The sequence below is a fragment of the Setaria viridis genome, chromosome 2, assembly GCF_005286985.2.
Source record: "Setaria viridis chromosome 2, Setaria_viridis_v4.0, whole genome shotgun sequence".
Lineage (NCBI taxonomy): Eukaryota > Viridiplantae > Streptophyta > Magnoliopsida > Poales > Poaceae > Setaria > Setaria viridis.
In genome coordinates this window covers 22838020-22857015 of record NC_048264.2, presented here as the reverse complement: position 1 = coordinate 22857015, position 18996 = coordinate 22838020, and the positions used below count along the sequence as shown (strand labels likewise).

At 41.4% G+C, this 18996-nt stretch overlaps 1 pseudogene; it reads right to left on the bottom strand.

Annotated features, from left to right (window-relative positions):
* Nucleotides 1–446: 446 nt before the first annotated feature.
* LOC140221869 (uncharacterized) lies at nt 447–1367 on the bottom strand (annotated as a pseudogene).
* Nucleotides 1368–18996: the final 17629 nt, after the last annotated feature.

The window sequence follows — 18996 nt, the reverse complement described above, 5'->3', positions numbered from 1 at the left end:
AGTGGAGAATGTCATAGAAATTAGAAATGCATGTAAGAAAATAAAACTCGTTTTTGTTGGCGGCAAGATACATCAATTGATAATATAGGATCAGCAGGATAGATGATGAGGCAAGGAGTACGTGTACAAATAAAACCCTTTCAAAACCATATGACAATAAAATACAGAATACTAGTTTTTATTACATACGAAACTTTTGCATTGTACTGAAAGCAAACTATGATATATTTTCAACTCAGAATCATCTCCATGTATGATAGTTCTGCAATAAAGAAAATATATATTAGTAACTCCCAATGTAACAAATAATGGAAATTTGGTGATGGAACAAGATGAATTGTAGCATCTTGACTAGAGAATTGTGGCATCATTAAGAATGAGAACAATTTGTATTAACATAGAGGAAAGGAGACAGAGACAGTCACACGAACCATTGAAGAAACTAACTACAGTTGGTCATTCGATCCACTGGTGCTAGCATCCACTGTTGTATCCTCAATGTCTGTTCTAACCCATTGATTCCTAATCTTCGCATTATTAAACATCTCTCCAAGATGTGTGATATGGAATGGCTCAGTTTCTATATCATCTTCCCATTCATCACAACCAGTGTCATATATATCCCTTGGTTTCATCTTCATGACCACAGACCACCCAGGGTGTAGTTTGTCTTCAACATAAAACACCTGGTCAGCTTGATTAGGAAATATAAAAGGTTCATGCCCAATATTTTCTCCTGTATGTATCAGGTGTGAGAAGTTGACAAGTGTGTAGCCATACTTATTCTTTTTCAATCCTTGTCCTGAAAGAACATCCACCCATTCACATTTGAAAAGTACCACAGAAAAATTCCCAGAGTAATTCAGTTCAATAATATCAATTATCCACCCATAGTAAGTCACATCACCTAAAACTGGTCTGGCATCACTTGCACTAGCATAACTGGATGTTTTTGCAGTTAGAGCAACTCCACTATTTTTATGTCACCCCATCCAACTGTTTTGGCCTAAATCGATAACCTCGACTGTTGAAAGCACGATACCTTTTTGCTGCTTCAACGGCCGCGCTGCTGCTCAAACTCCACTGAGCTCATACCTCGCCGCCGGCCACCACCCGCCACCCACACCAGTTCGTTGTACCCCAAACCACCCCCACGGCCACTCCCTAGCCTAACCTAACACCGCGCCCAGCTCAGCTTGCTCCGACAAACTACTTTGCCCCGCACGGCGGTCTGGTGAGCCGAACCGAGCGGCGCCGCCGCTCCCCTCCCCGTCGCTACACCCGGTCTACATGCACCACACCCACACTCCCTCCCCCGTGGTCCACCATGTGGCCCACGGGCGCACCACGCTGACCTCCCTTGCCATGTCATCCCGAGCCCGCCTACCTGCCTCTCTTTCTTCTCCCATCTCTTTCTGCTAAAGCCACCCAAGTTAATGCACACCAAAGTTCCCTTCTCTATGCTAGAAATTTCCAAAAATCACCAAAAATTCACCAAAAATATTGGAACTCATTTCAAACCTAGTCATGCCTTGTTTGCCCAAATCTCATACCTACAGCTCCTAGAATAAATCTCCACTCATTTCTAAAAATAGAAAAGTCTATATTTCATGTGACCAAAATAGGAATCCATCGCAAGGAATTCTAGAAAAAGAATCCTAGAAAATTCTAGGAAATTACCTAAACCTTCTAAACCCCACTTATACTCTTTTAACCCATGTTTGTTGTATTTCCATGATTGCTTGATTGATTTCTTAACGTAGAACTACGATATTGTAGAAAACGACGAGACCAAAAACAAATTCGACAACCCGGATTACGAAGAAGAACCCCTAAATGACCTAGACTTCGCGAAAGGCAAGACCTAGCATCCACCCTTGATCATAGTTTTATCCTATATGTATCTTAAATATTAAAATCAACCAAGATAATAACCTGGCTTGCATATTCTTCAAGGCCATAGCAACAGCCCACATCTATTTTTCCTCCTGCCATGTCTTGAAGCCGTTCAAGCCCAAAAAACCCATGAATGACCCGATCATGACTTGATCAATGATCGAGCATCATTCTAGAAATAGAAGTTTATAGGAAAATTATACACATAACGTTTTCATAAAAAGTGTGAGTTGTAGGGATAAATCTAAAACAAACCAATTAAAGAGTTAGAAACAATTAAGAGCAGGACATGGAAGTAAGGGGGGCAGCCTCAGTAGAGGATCCTGTCCCAAAATCTCACTTTGGTCACATAAGGACGAGCTCATGGGAAAGTCTTTGTAGTAAAACGTACAACCATATACGTGCCAAAAAGGTACAGCCTTCGGGAGTGACTATTTATGTCAGGCCTTGATTCACACCCTACCAACTGAACCTAGTAAACCTTCCAAGGGGCCACGGTAGGAAACAGGTAGACTAGAGCAGGACCTTCACATAGTCCCAGGTCTGGTCGGCATGGGCCTAAGGTTGAGGTCCAGAAGACCTGATGGCATTGTATGTCACATTATGATGCATCTGTTTTCTCGGGATAGTGTCCCTATGTGGACATAGTATACTACTGGGCAATGGACCTTTCGTCCACTGCATTAGTGCCAATTTATTTTTGACCCAGTACTAATGTGAGCATTAGTACCAGGTCTAACTGATAGTTCCCCAGGAGCCCCCTGTGACCTCCTTTAGTACTGGTTGGGAGCTCCACCCGGTACTAAAGGTCTCCCATTAGTACCTGGTGGAGCCTCCATCCGGTACTAAAGGCCCTTAGGCACATTAGTACCAGGTGGAGGCTTCACCCGGTACTAATGGGAGACCTTTAGTATTGGGTGGAGCTCCCACCCACATTATCTTCGACCCACTACCCGTTCCCGACCTCCTCCCCCTTATCTTCATCTATCAGCACCGCCCCTCCACCTTATCTTCCTCTATCTCTCTCTTAGCACCGCCCCCTCCCCCTTCCTCTTTCTACCACCGGCACCTCCTCTGCCTCCCTTCCCCTCCCCCTCTGCTCGCCCCTCACCAGCAGTGAGGAGCAGCAGTGGGGTGAGGTGAGGCGGTGGGGGGCGACGGCGGGCGGGGCGAGGTGAGGCGACGACGGGCGGGGCGAGGTGAGCTGGCGGCGGGCGACGTCGGGGTAGGCGATGGCGGGCGGGCTACGGCGGGCGACAACGAGCAATGACGGCGGCGGGCAACGGCGGGCGCGGATCCGTAGCGGTAGAGGGCAAAGGCGGCGGCAGGGGGCTCGGACAGGGCTCAGGCTTGGGCAGGGGGTGAGGTGTGGGTCGGGCTCGGGCCGATAGTCTGCGACTAGGGTGGGGTGGGATTTCTTTTTTATTATTTTTTAATACCCCCTTTAGTACCGGTTATTTCAACCGGTACTAAAGGCTCCCCCTTTAGTACCAAACTAGTAATACCGGTTGCACAACTGGTACTAAATGGGGTTCCCAATCGGTACTGATGGGGCTTTCCCCAGTAGTGGTATGGCTCCTGTTTAGACCCCAGCCGTATCTGTGGATGGAACTAGGGACTGTTGTCTAGAGACAAACATTGGTGGGTACGAGTCTTGTAGGTCTGTACCACCTATGATCAAGGTATGGGCTGATCAAACGTATGGGTAAAGTGTACACCTCTACGCAGAGTCATAAATCTATCTAGATAGTCGAGGCTCACGGTCATGAGCCCAAAAAGTTAAAGCTCCCGTCGATTAGCAATCATGTGTTTATAGTTGGAATGTTGGGGCTGAGACCCTAAGAGGGAAAAATTGAAATGGGCGAAAAATGGCCCAGAAAGACCCTGACGACCTCTGGTGCTTCTTAAAACTTAGGAATTGGTAGGAGAGGTAAGACTACCCCTCTAGGGCTAACAACTTAAAATATGCTTTCTTCCTTTTCCTTCTTCCAAAACTCACATCACCTTGCACGAAATAGATTTACCAATAGAAATCAAACCTCATACCCTTTCCTTAATTTTCCTTGCATGTATAATATAAATTTTCAATCATAGGATTTGCTGAGTATCCATTGTATGGAACTCACCCTTGCTCCCCCATCCTTTCTATCTTCAAAAGAAGAAGTAGCTGGTGAAGAAGCTGAGGACCTCGAGGATCAACCATAGGAGCCAAGCTGCATGTAGGCTTGGGAACACTACATAGGACTCCGCTGTACAATTAAGGTTAAGGCTATAGCCACACTTTCTGTAACCTTATATAAATTATCAATAAAATTGTATGACGTATGGATGTAATACTTCTTGTGCGGGATGCTTGTATCATCTACTGCATGCAGGGAATGATACGAATGGCATTCGGGGTCCCTTTTTGGGCAGCTCCCACAACCAGCCCCTAGATCTCACACAAAATCCCACTTACACTTAATCCCTGGACATTTCCCGAAAACCCCCCAACTTTCTTTCTTCTCACAACTATGCCATTCTACTTCTTCCTCAGAGCGTGCGGCCGGCGACTGGCGGTGGCGCGGCAATGAACTTCCCCTAGACAAGGCGAATCCAGTCCCCAACTTGTTGCCCCAAAACCATAGCCTTAGCACTACTCGCAACGAGTGGTGGCGTTCTCGGAGACGAGCTTGGAAACTCAACTGCAATGATAAAATGGCGAGAACATAGGGACCACTAGCTCACTGGTTGTAACACCCGAGAAATTCCTACAAATAGCATTTGACCGGACACTTCGTAAAAGTGGCTAAAATTGACTTTTTGAACAGTAGCTCGGATGGATGATCGTAGACCGTAGATGTGTAGATCTCGTCGAGATGATTCCATTTTACTACCCATATATTTGTTTTCGACATCGGATGAACAAGGCAAAGTTTTATTAAGTTATCAGGAGAGAGAGAAAATAAGAAACGTACGTGACCCTTGATGACCGAGACCTTAATGGCCAATTAGAGTCCTTTTCCTCTCCCGTGACCAGGTCCCTCACGTCCATTTCTTTTTCTCCGTCAAAAACAGAAATCGACTCTTTGACTCACTTCTCTCCTAGCTGCTGCCCTACCCCGTGCTTTAATTCTCCCTACCGATCTACTTGTGTTGCTGAGAGACTAGAGGAGGGAGAGAAGAAGCGACAAAGGAAGAGAAGGGAAGGATAGGAAGGGGCTGCACAAACCCTACACTACAAGGTTTTGTTACTAATGTCATGGTTTTTTTGCAACAGATGATTTTCATTGCAATACATAAGGGTTATTACGACAATAGCCCTTGTTGGTTATAATAGGGTAACATATTGCCACCATTTTTGTAGCGTTGCGATTACAATTTTAGTGGTTGCAATAGGTACGCTATATCACAACGAATATATGTTAGTTGTAATTGCGGCAACGTTATTGCCACGCTATTTTATAGTGGTGGCAATAATTGTCCATATTGCAATGATTATAACACGTTGTGATAAGTACTATCGTGCATTGCAAAAGAGTCTTAGATATAGCAACGAACACGGTGTTGTTGCAAAAGAAATCTTGGTTATTACAATGAAAATGGTGTTGTTGCAAAAGAAATCTTGGTTATAGCAATGAAAATAGAAAATGTTGCAAATGAGTCTTAGCTAGTGCAATACTAATATAAACCGTTGCAACTAGTATTAGATATTGCAACAAAAATGGTATTGTTGCAAAAGAAATCTTGGTTATAACAACAAACACTCGAATCGTTGCTAGACAGAAGGTGCTATTGCAATAATATATAGTCGTTGCAATGTAGGGGAACGCATGGTTGCAATAGATGAGTTTGTAGGTGCCGCCAGCTTATGTTGGTGAGCCTTTATTTTGGCCAACACATATGGCAGGCCTTTCTTTCACGAGCTGAGAGGCCTAATCCTGATCTATCTCCTAGCGTCGCCTTCCCTCCTCCTTCACACGACTCCTCCCCTTCTTCACATGATGCTGCCTTCGTTGTGCGATTGCCGCCTGCCATCATCTTCCCTAGCGCGCGAGTTGCCGAGTGCCAAGGAAGAGTCCCCTTGTTAGTCCTCCATGATCTCATCGCCTCCCCTCCTTCTTCGCATGACTCCTCCCCTTCTTCGCATGATGCTACCTTCGTCGTGCGATCACCGCCTGCCATCGTCTTCCCTAGCGCGCGAGTTGCCGAGTACTAAGGAAGAGTCCCCTTGTTAGTCCTCCACGATCTCTCGACGCGGGATGACACGGGCGTTGTCCGATTCCATCCTCTCAATGCAAGGTATAAATTCGATCCAGACCTATCGCAATTAATGTGCATGCTGATAAACTTGAGTTCTTCAATTAGTATATATATTCATTTAGTACTATAATACCGATGCTGATAAACTAGTTTTTATAATAATTGTTGATAGTAATAATATCGATGGAGGAACCTATATTTTATGCAGGTTATTCAGGAGTTGTATAGTAGTATAAACCTGTGCTTAAACTATTAGTTGGGTTTTTTGCAATATGGCACATGATCATGAAGATCGTAGTTGGATGGAATTGTCACATACAGATGCTACGTGGCAAAACGGAGTTACTAAATTCATTGAAGACACCTTTGATGGCACCTTTCCAGGACAGACTGCACCCTGTCCATGTAGAGGATGTCGTCGCATGGCATATCAAAATAAAGAAGTTGTTGAGTTGCACTTGAATACCAGAGGGTTTGATCCGTATTACAAAAAAGCATCATACTGGTAGATCTGCTAAACGTATTGTTGTGGATGATGATGATTGGGATGTTTGTGAAGGTGAAGAAGGTGATCATGATGATGGCATCTCATCCACTAAACTGATTTCATCACTAATTAGTGGTGCCATACATGGTGAAATTAGAGGTAGTAATATTGAGGAGCCAAATGAGTCAGCAAGAAAATTTTTCAACTTAATGGAAGAAGCTAAAAAAGAACTGTACCCAGGTTGCAAGGAGGCTACCCAAATATATTTTATTGTGAGGTTATATCAGATTAAGTGCATGTTTGGTATTAGCAACAATGCTCTAGAGCAAGTACTGTTATTATTCTGCCATGTGCTCCCCAAGGACCATTGTGTCCCAGATACCCTAGACAAAGTTTGAAAGGTAGTTCGAGACCTTGGCTTGGACTACCAAAAGATTCATGCTTTTGTTAATGACTGTGTGTTATTCCGTGGAGAAGAGTACGAGAAGCTAAACACATGTCCAAAATGTGGGGAGAGTAGGTGGAAAGATACATATTTAAAGTGTGGTGGTGATGGCACTTGTGGAGTAAAGAAGAAGCTCTTACCTCGTAAGATACTGAGGTATTTTCCATTTATTCCTCGACTGCAGAGATCTATATGTATGAGACCACATCGACGCATATGCGTTGGCACAAGGAAGAATTGGTTGAAGATGGGAAAGTGCGGCACCCAGCTAACTCAAAGGCATGGAGGCATGCCAAGTATAGTTCATTTGCAAGTGATCCATGTAATGTTAGGGTGGGACTTGCATCGGATGGCTTCAATCCATTTGGGATGTTGAATGTGACTTACACTACATGGCCAGTGATCCTAATTCCTTATAACCTACCTCCTTGGTGTGCTTCAAACAATCCTATTCGATGATGTTGATGCTAATTCTTGGGCCTAAATCTCTAGGAATTAACATTGATGTATATTTGTAGCCTCTGACAGATGAGCTTAAAGAGTTATGAGACAATGGAGTTGATACTTGGGATGCGGAAAAAAAGGAAAATTTTACTCCGCGTGCAATGCTACTTTGGACAATTAATGATTTTCCTGCATATACAATGTTGTCTGGTTGGAGTACAAAAGGCAGGTTTGCTTGTCCTTATTGTCATAAGGATACTGATTACTTGTGGTTAAAATATGGTTCAAAGTATTGCTACATGGGCCATCGTCGTTACTTGCCTACGAACGATAGGTGGCAGAGAAACAAGGTCAGCTTCAATAACAAGGTAGAAATGAGGGAGACTCCAGTGCCCCTCAGTGGTGCATAAGTAGTGGAGCACTACAAGAGTTTCGACCAAGTCACTTTTGGAGCGACTACTTTGAGGAAGAGGAAGCAGCGCGATGAAGATAATAGATGGCACAACTGGAGGAAGAAGAGTATTTTCTTTGACCTTCCTTACTAGGATTATCTGCTTATACGCCATAATCTCGATGTCATGCATATTGAGAAGAATATATGTGAGAGCTTGCTAGGGACTATGCTTGATTTGGCTGGTAAAAGTAAGGACGGTGAGAAGGCTAGACTCGATATGCAAGAATTGGGTATAAGGTAGGATCAACATCTATTGTTCGATGATAAAGGAAAATACACTTTGCCACCAGCGTTGTACAAGTTAGGTGATGATTAGAAGGAAATTATGTGCAATTTTCTTCAAGGTGTTAAGATGCCCAATGCTTGTGCCTCAAATATAAAGAGATGTGTTGATGTTAATGGTTTTAAGGTTGCTCGACTTAAAAGTCATGACTACCATGTTATATTACAGAAATTTTTACACTTGGTGGTGCGCCAAATATTGCCTGAAGAAGTAGTGATCCCATTGATCGAGCTCAGTAGGCTTTTTAGTTCAATATGTTCAAAGGAGCTTGAGGAAACTGAAATGAAAGAACTTACCAAATCGATTGGAGAGACCCTTTGTTGGCTAGAGATGATATTCCCTCTAGCATTTTTTGATATTATAATGCACTTACCAGTTCATATTGCTTGGGAGGCTGAACTCGGGGGTCATGTTTCCTATAGATGGATGTATCCAGTTGAGAGGTACCTACGTACCCTCAAAGGCTATGTGAGGAACAAAGCGTGCCCAGAGGGTTCAATAGCAGAGGGGTACATCTCGGAGGAGTGCCTTACATTCTGTTCTCGGTTCTTTGAAGGTGTTAGTACAAAGCTGGATTGGCCAGAGCGTCAAGAAAGGAGCACTGTTAGTGAACCACCTGCTGGTCTAAGTGTATTTGCGAGCATGGACTTCACTGGAAATAAAAGTAGTCACAGGCACAATATGGAGATACCTTCTCCTGATTTGATGCTTCCTCATTGGCGCATGCTTTTATAAATCACAGATCTGATTACTACTGATTAGCTTTTCGCATAGCACTAGTAGTACTACATATTCATTCATTGATGCGGGGGTCTTGATATCTATGTGCACATACAGATCAGTCGAGTTGATAGGTGAGATGTGGCAGGTAATGGTACAGTGCTTGGGGGCAAAAGGACAAGATGTGCGCCTGGTTCAGGCTAATATTGATAGGGCACAATTAGACTTGGTCAGCTTGTGGCATTTCAAAGATCAACTTGGATATGATGCGCGGGACTACTACTACTACAAGAAGAGAATAGGAAATGTTGATGCATCTGTTGAGTCAATTGGTTACACCAAAGATGTAGAGCGCATGCTTCAGTACATGGATTCATCTGAAGAAAGGAAACTAAGGTTGATACTATCAAAACAACAACTGGTTGGAGCTATCAACATTACACCCCTGAAACAACCAAGGATGAATGAGTCTGATGATGTTACTGATGCTGATGATGATACTAGTAATGATGAATCACTTGATGAATACAAACATTGGCTTCAAGACCAAGACCTAGATTGTGATATGTATGCTGTTTGTACTACACTATGCACATGTGTCTATAACTGTACAATGTACTCACATAATTGTGTTGGTAATTTGCAGATCTATACGATGACTACAGGGAAGAAACAGTAAAAACATACTCTAAATGGTAAAGGCAGAAGGACCATATGAGAGATATTGTAAATCCTTTTTCCTTTGAACTAATTCTTATTTTTGATGAAAATTGTACAATCCTCTAAGTGCACTTGTTTTTCATTTGTTCAGTGGCTTATAATAGAGGTCAAGCAAAGCCTACAGAAGTACGTGATGAGAGCAATGGTAGTAGCGCCACGCCGCCATCACAATGGCCAACTCATGCTAGGAAACCAAAGCAGACAAAAGGTTCTAAAAGCTTCACACCTTCTGCAGTTTTTTATGCTCTTATTATGCACGACTTAATGTAAGTTTCTATTTTTTTATTGTAAGTAGGTGGCAAGAAAATGGGCAGAGGATGCTTGAAAGGGCTAGCTGCGGTGGCCAAGAGATCGAAGACTGGCCCACAGAAACTGAAAATCAAATTTTTCGAAAATGTGGGTGGTCCCTGTGGAGATAATAGACGTACCTTTGTGGATGAGGTTGTTCTGTTTACAAAGAAGAAGGCTCCATTAATTGGAGTTAGAAATTGGAAATATGTGTGTCAGCATGTCAAGGATGATATCGCAGATTCTGTAATGGTATGTCAATGGCCACCTCATGCTGCATTATAATGTTATATATTAGTCTTGTTCCCTCTATTTTCTTGGAAACATACATTATGAATGTAGCATACATAACAAGTTTTCTTTCCCACTAGGATCATTGGGACCTTGAGACCACTGAGAGTCCGAACAAAAAGATATGGAAGGTTGCCAATGAACGCTACAAAAGTTGGCGATTCGTTTTGCATTCTACATACAAGGCATATGACAGTTATGATGAGAGAATGAAACATAAGCCTGAAGACATAGATATTGTGGAGTGGCACTATTTGAACATGTACTTTGGAACTAAGGACTTCAAGGTAAGCCCTCTTTTGTAAGTAAAAGAACACAATCATGAGTTCAACTTTTCATCGCTAACCATTACTTTACGAGATGATTGTGCAGAGTAGGAGCAGCACGAACTCTTCGAATTGCAGCCAACTGAGAACAAATCACTTAGGGGGTTCCAAACCTTTCTCGCAGTGGAGTTGGGACAAGGTAAAGATTTATTTACTTATTCTCAACTTTCACTACATTACACAATGATATATTAATGGCATTTAATGTTGCCATCATAGAGAGATCCAGTAACTGGTGCTGAGCTACCCCTTTTGGAACTTTGGAAGACTACTCACACTAGGGAAGGAAGATAGACAAATCACCTGGCTAAGAGTATTTATGTGAGTACTGAGTGCTAATTTGATCATAACATTGATTCGGCATTACAAGCTATTTTTTTGTATGAAAACATGACCAAATTAATGTTTCTTGCCATCAGACTAGTACATCCAGAAAATTATCTCAAACACAATCAGATGAAGAAGAACCAACAAGTCACACTTCTGGACCTACTAAGGAACACCAAATTTTCCAGGAAACATACAGGGAACAACAGGAGCCAAATACAGCAGGTCACGTGGTCATGGTTACTTGTCGAATCCAAAACGAAAGCAGGAAGCCCTTCAGGAGAGAATGATTCAGGAGAGAATAGAGAGGCTCGAAGAACAAGAATGTCAGTTACAGGAAAAAAATGTAGAAGCATGAAGCTGAAAAGGAAGCAGCGAGAGAACAACTTAAAGCCACACTTAGACAACAAATGATGGGGGAAGTTGGAACAATGATTGCGCCTTATCGTCAGGCTTTACTGCGAGAGGTAACTAGAATATAATTTGTGCATGTTTATTTCTGTTGTGTTCTAAATTTGCATAATATCACTAATATCTAGCCTCCTCTCTTTTAAAATCCATAGCATACCCCGGCAAACAACAATAATACAACTGAAGTTGATGCTAGGACCACCGAGGATAACATTGATGCAAGGCCAGTACTGCACAGCCAAGAAACAAGGAACCAGGTATCGACAATAATTGGTTGTGATTGAAAATATATATACATATGTTGCTAATCTCTTGCCTGCCCGCTTTTAAATTGTGCAGCATACCCCTCAAACCAACAATAATACAACTGACGATGAAGTTGGGAGCACTGAGGAAAATCTTTCTGCAACACAAGTAGTGCATAGTCAAGAAACATCAAACCAAGTGTCGGGCATACATCCCAAGCCCATGAGTAAGCCCTGTGTGGCCCACTGAGGGGCGTACTCGGACGTAATCAAGGCTCGGGGGCTACACGGCAGAGGAAGGTAGCCTACTCGGACTCCCAAAGATTAGTCAGCATACATATGGAAACTACTGTCTACACCGAGTAGAACTCTGTAACCGTATCCGACTAGGATTCTAGCCTGTAACCCTGCTCCCCCGATCATATAAGGGTGGGCATGGACCCCCTCAAAGACAACTCTCTCTCAACTCGCCCAAGTTTAATACAAACGACATACAGGACGTAGGGTATTACGCGATCTAGCGACCCGAACCTGTCTAAATCATGTTCCTTGCGTCACCATTGACTCCTTAATTCTCGACGGCACCCACTGCACAAAAGACCACCTAAACACCGACACCAAGTAACAACATCGAACAAGCATTCCAATCATGATGGTTTTTTGCATTAAATTTCAGCTAGCATTGTTCCAAGAACTTTATTATGATTTAGAATGCTCCAAGCACCATTGTCACAACCAAAAAAAAAACACTTTGGCACCAACCAGAAATGCTAAAACTGCCAACGTTGCAAAGAGTCTGTTCAATGAGAATCGCGGTAAAGGTGCAGGAGTTGTTGCAGGATCCAGATTCATTAGTACACATCAGCTTATATCTGGTGCTAAAACACGAGCAGGCAAAATGAAAGTACAACAGGCATGAACTAGAATTGTGCTTTCAATATTGTTGCATATTGATTCCAAGACAAAGTAGCTTCACAAGTTTTAATTCACTTGTTTGTTTCTCTTCGCTTCAGCATGCCAGTTAAGCTACGGAGGGGCAATAAGACTCATGGTTGCCTACAGGTTACAAGCAGACCTTCAAGCAAAGTTGATCATCATGAATGCTGGGAGTGGTTAAGATTATAGATGCGTACGAATAATATAGGTGTTCTACATACTTTATTATTGGGAGTCATGTGGATGAATGGACAAGAGTATTTTCATATGTCGAATATTCTGTTTTATCATGAATGGTGTGCGTGAATGATGGATTGATTTAATTAATGATATATATGTGGCATCAATTTTTGTTTTGGATCTTTCGTTGTATTACAAAATAAGCATATGCACTACCCAAAAGCATATGACGATGACATATTTTCCATTGCGATATCTATTGAGCATATAACCACGACCCGTATTGTGTTGCACTACCCTGTACGCATATAACCACGACATATTTTGTTGCGATATGGTTGATGCATATAACGACGGCACATACCTCATTGTGATACCTTGTAAGCATATAACGACGTTTTCTCGTCGTTGCGATATCCATTGAGCATATAACCATGACCCATATTGTGTTGCACTACCCTGTACGCATATAACCATGACATATTTTGTTGCGATATGGTTGAAACATATAACAACGCTTTCTCGTTGTTGCAATATCCGTTGAGTATATAACAACAACACATGATTCGTTGCGCTACCCTGTATTTGTAACACGACGACATATTTTGTTGGGATATGGTTGATGCATATAGCAACGACTAGTATTTTTTTGAGATATCCTGTTAGCATATTGCAACATCATAAGTCTCGTATTACAACAACATTCTTGCGTTGTATTAACGCTTGTTTGCAACAGCACAATGTCGTTGCAATAGACACTATAGCAACGACGCCTACCGTTGCAATTACCAAAATTGCAATGACAATGGGCGTTGTAATTTCCACCAATTGCTGCGACACATGTCGTTGCAACAACTCATCCTTATGCCCACGCCTTCCTGTGTCATTTGAATACCATATTACAGCGCAAGTTTAAACAACAACATCATTTTAAGGCAACGACACAAAATTGTCGTAATAGCTCGCTATTGCAACGAAACGACCCGTATTGCAACGATTTCGTGCCGTGGCGCTAGTGACAAAACCTTGTAGTGCTAGGTTTTTGGAGGATCAAGGTGAGATGGTTTTCATCTAATCCTATTTTTTTATGAGATTTAGAGCCTTTAATTAGCCTTTTTCGTTGGTTTAATTAGTGGTGGAATTAGAGATGGATCTCGTGATTGATCACTGCTGCCAGCAGTTTTTGTTTCTCTTCAAATATGGACATGTTACAACCCGAATTAATATTCCAACCAAAAAGAAGTTTTTTTGAAGACTCAGAGTTCTTTCCATGAAGTCCTAGATCATAATTTTGGTCATCTGGTTTAAGAGATATTGCAATTCAAAGTTGGCTATCTTGTTCTGGCGAGTTTCTAAATAGTGATAGATCTATTCAATTTTAGGGACCCATAGAGCCAGAATCAGCTCTTCAAATGAATACCAAAGTTTTAGAGTTTTTATGAAGCGTTCCCGATTGGTATAGATCATAATTTTCAGCTAGCTAGAACACCAGATATGAAATTCTAAAGTGGACTGTTAGTTTTGTGTTGTCAGATTCAACACTTGAGATTGCTACACTGATTAATTAATCTTAGTGAATTTTACTGCGAAGAGCCATCTAACCAAAGTTATGGATAACATAATTGTGAATTCTCTGGTAAAGTTTCATAATTTTTGGATGAATGACTTAGTAGATATAAAGGTTTTACCATTGAGTGTCAGAACTCAAGACAGATTCTATAGTCTGAATTGAACTGAAGATCAGGACAATTTACTTTTGTAATGTTTTCACCAATGAAAGTTCTTCTCCTTTCTCTGTAGTTTCTGAATATGTATTTATTTACTTGCATTTCTTTTGTAGATTAAAAGATACAAAAAAAGAGAAGTGTTGCTGCTCTTGTAGGATGATTGCGTTTTTTGCTGATTTTGTCTTTTTGTCTTGTAGGATTCCAGGTGTAGGAGCCATATACCTATTGTTTGTATATGTTTGTTTGAGTTGTGTGTACTTAGTTCATGATGATACACAGGTGGTATTGCTCTGGATCGTGCCTAGTGGCATTTGCATCATCGCTTTGAGGCAAGTAAATGTAGCAGTGGTTTCGCTACAGCTTTGACTTGTGGTTTATTCTACCTGCACATTAATAAATTCAGAAACCTAACAAAGAAATATTCCATAACAAAAGATTAAGCTATCTGTTAAATTACCTTATTACTTGTTCTATAATAATATTGGTGGCTCCTTATTCCATCATGAGGTAAGAGGTATGTTTATGTATGTGGTTGTTTGTGGCATAAGTGGAAACCTTACTTGCAGTTGCACTATATCATTGCATCATATTGCATTGCACATCATTCGTGGATGTCACTGCTTGTTGGCCGCGACCATACTGGTACAACATCGTACGTTGCTTGAGGAGGGGTATGATGCAGCTTCATACCTTGTTGGGTATGGAGGCAAGGCATATGCATTGCATTTACACTCATTGTGGTTTATATATTAGAGTATTATGCATCAACATGAATTGGATATGAGGTCTTGATCATCTGAAGTTAATGTGCGGTTGTGGTTTATTCATTTTTGTTCATATGAGGATGGCTTTCACAATGATCTAGTATATCTTATTTTATCATGTATCTATGTTTAAATTGATGAATAATGAACTCATAGTTTAAATAACTTGGTAAAGCAGTTTGCTTACTGAGATTTATTCTCACACCCCTTTTATCTTTCCAGGTGCTTGAGTGGATGTTTTGCTTGAAGGGATGGGATTAGCTGCACATCTTCACATCTTTGCCACTTTCCATTTATAATAATAATGATACATTTGTCTTGTTGTAATGAACATACAGTAGATCTTGTGGTGACCATTTGTGATTTCCTAATGATGAGTGTGGTTGACCTTTGTTAATTTTTATTTTGTTAACTTGCTCATTAAATGCTAGTATGTGGTTTATCTCTGTATATCATTTATGTTGATGCTTCCGTATTTTACTCTATTTATGGGGTTATGCTGCCGAATTTTTTACTCCAGTATGTGGGAAGGATGTTTAGTGACATCTTGGGCTTTTGTGGTGTCTGGGGTGTTACACCGGTGTTTGGTTTGAGTAGGTGGTTGGTGAAGAGGAGGTCGGGGTGGAGGTCGTCGACAGTGAGGTGGGCGGCGGCTGGGAAATGGTGATTCCCATCCGAGAGGTGGATGGTGATTGACGCCAGGAAGTTTAGGAGGGAGCTGGTGAGGTGGAGAGGCCATCGGCGCATTGGCCGGAGCTTGAAGAATCGAGCCGATGGGCGTGGTGTGGTTGGTGGAGCGGAAATGGAGGAGGAAGGGAGGAGGATGAATCCGGGGTGGTCTGGTTAAATGCCGGGGGTACCGAACCGGAGGGTGTGTGGGCGTGGGCGTGGCAAGCTACTGCGGCCGTGGGTTGGCCATCCATCGGGATGGCCGGACGCCGGCAATTGGTGGCACAAGGGTTCTGTCGTCGGTCCGCTAGTGAACGGTGGACCGTTTGGTCTTCCAAATTTTTTTTTTGTTGAGTGTCAACATGTTTGAGCAGCTGTCTTCAAGGGTCCAAAACTCGAATTTTCTGCGCATAACCTTCACTTGAGTTCTATACAAAAGTTGTAGTCTAAGCCCAACTCTCCAACTTTCAGTAACGGTGATAGTTCTAAAGTTCAATGGTTTGCAAGTTATTACGGCTAAAACTTTGAACAAACTCTATTTTCATTGGAATGTCAGTGGCTCAAACATAGGTTTTGGCCAAATTTGAACAAAGATTTGAAAGACAAGATATTTTTTAGTCATGCCAAACATGTTATTCTTGTCATTTTCTAGCATAGAACAAAAAGTTCTATAAAGAAATTTTTAAAAATTCTTATGAAAAATTGGGAGAAAATCAATTGCCCTCGAGGCTAGTTTGAGCTGTTCTAAGGACTTAAAGATTTTCCACCTGTTGGCCAAAATAGTGGTTTGACTAGATTTTGACCAAGGTTTTCAACATTTAAACAAAGTTTTCATACAACCGCAACACATCTAGATGAAAGTATATACTCTATATTGCAACTTTCATGTTGGTCAAAATTTAGATGTGTTGGAAAAATAATATTTAAAGATCGATCAAACATAGCAAAAAATGAATAAGAAATGTGTTTTCTCATTCTATCTCACTTTCAATTGAAATGTTTGACTTGCGTCAACATTCAAACATGTTTATGGTCTAATTTCGGTTCATTTGACATTTTTAACTATATTGGTAGATGTTCTATATTTTTCCCAATTTGCCCTTTATTTTTAAAATTACTTAATTTTTTAATTAGCTTAAATCTGCCTTAATTTTATTTTAAAATGTAAAAATACATCATTTGTGTAATAACACTTACAAAAATTGAATCATGAAAAAATGCACATATAAAAATATTAATGATCATGATTATGCAGATGATTAGGTCCTAATTACTACGAGGCTTTGTATGTCTAGCAACATGTTTTTGTTTGAGCTTAGCTTCAAGATTAACTTGCTTGCATTGCTGTCTCTCTTCCTCCTCTTTTGGTTAAGTCCCTTGAGTGCCAGCAGTTGGAATATGATTTTTAATCATTAATGCTACTTGATCAAACCTCCTATTGAGTTCTTCACGTAAGGTTCGAATCTGCTCCTCTACAACATCAACTCTCTTTCCCAATTCCTCCATGTCTTACTGCAGGTTCTCAAAGAAAACAACAACCGGAGATGATCAACGAGGTCCTGATACCATTTTGGTGCAGCATACTAAATTGAAGGAACCACTCCAAGGTGTTGTAGGTAGTTGTAGCACAAAATGTTGAAGGAACTACTTCAACATGCTAGTAGATAATGCCCTAAGGGTAGTCTGAATCCACAGACAACAAGAGCTTAATCCAAAGCTCAAAGAAGAGATCTAGTCTAAGATCTATGATAGGTACATCAAGTTCAATTCATAAGGTAGTGAGTATATAAAACTTACAAACCTAGAGGGCATTGGCTCTATTTATAGGCTCAAGAGTGTTATACAATTCACATACAACTATATGCCAACAATTTGCCAACTAGATGGCAGCTAAGGGTACAACTAGATATTAGTCATAACAACTCAACTATTGCTCATTGACACCTAAGGCACAACTTCTAGGACAACATAGTAGCTTCTAGCAATATAATGACATATGCCATGACATCATATTCATCTTGACTAAGGTAATTTTTCATGAATATGTAGTAGAGATAAAACTCAAATTGACTTCTTGTTCTTGGTAGCAAAAGTCGTATTTTCCTGTAAGGCTTGATAGTTTATTAATTTCTATTACGATGTCCCTCATCACCCATTCCACGTGAGGAGCTAAGCCATAAGCAGATTTTGAAGCGGGGTGTTATGTACATCGAAGCAATAGCTTGTGGGTGGGAGGGCAACAGCTGGCAAGGTCATGGGGTACGGGACAACAACGATGGTATGCAAGCGGTGGAAGGCAGGCAACGACTACTAGCGAGGTTGTTCGGGGGATCCACAAGTGCAGTGGTCGAAGACTAAGACTATAAGTGGATGTTTTGGTTAGTTATAATAAGAGAACTAAAGTTTAGCCCTAGTTGTGCTAAAGAGGCTAAACATGGGCTAAAGTTGAGCTAATCAGTGCTAATAGGCTCTAACCACTAAATAACCACTATCTATACAACTGGATCAGTAATTAACTTTGATTTAATCCTTCAATTTGGCATCTAAATAAAAGTGCTAAAACATAGTCCTGGGGATTGAAACTTCCCCTAAAGCATAGAGTCGACGGCCTAGGCAACAAGCCATAGCGGTAGTGTGGTCACTCGGGACGAGAGGTTGAGAGCGGTATCGAGATGGTAGTGTGGTCACTCGGGACGAGAGGTTGAGAGCGGTATCGAGATATCTGACTATTGCTAATTGGAGGCTCCTTTTAAAACCTCCATATGAAGCTACCTGGGACCCTAGATGGACGCTCCTATTATGTTTTCTAAAATATTACCCACCTGCCATTATAAAAATAGCTTAAAGTAACCCCTACGAAGACAAAGAAGCCACTATTGCTAATATTACTCCTATGCCTTGGAGGTGAGTTTAGTCATACCTTTTCCTTGGTGCATGCATGCTACCATCCCTATCCTAAAATATCTAGACCACTGTAGGGGTGTTGCTGCACGCTTGCTTCATTAACATTGGTGGCTGGTGGTCTTCGCGCTTGGAGTATGTGCACCCATATGTCAGGATAAGATAGCAAGTGGAACACTTGCCTGTTCTCCCATTTTTACCATGTAGCATTGATTTCCTTTGGACTGAAGGAAGGGCCAG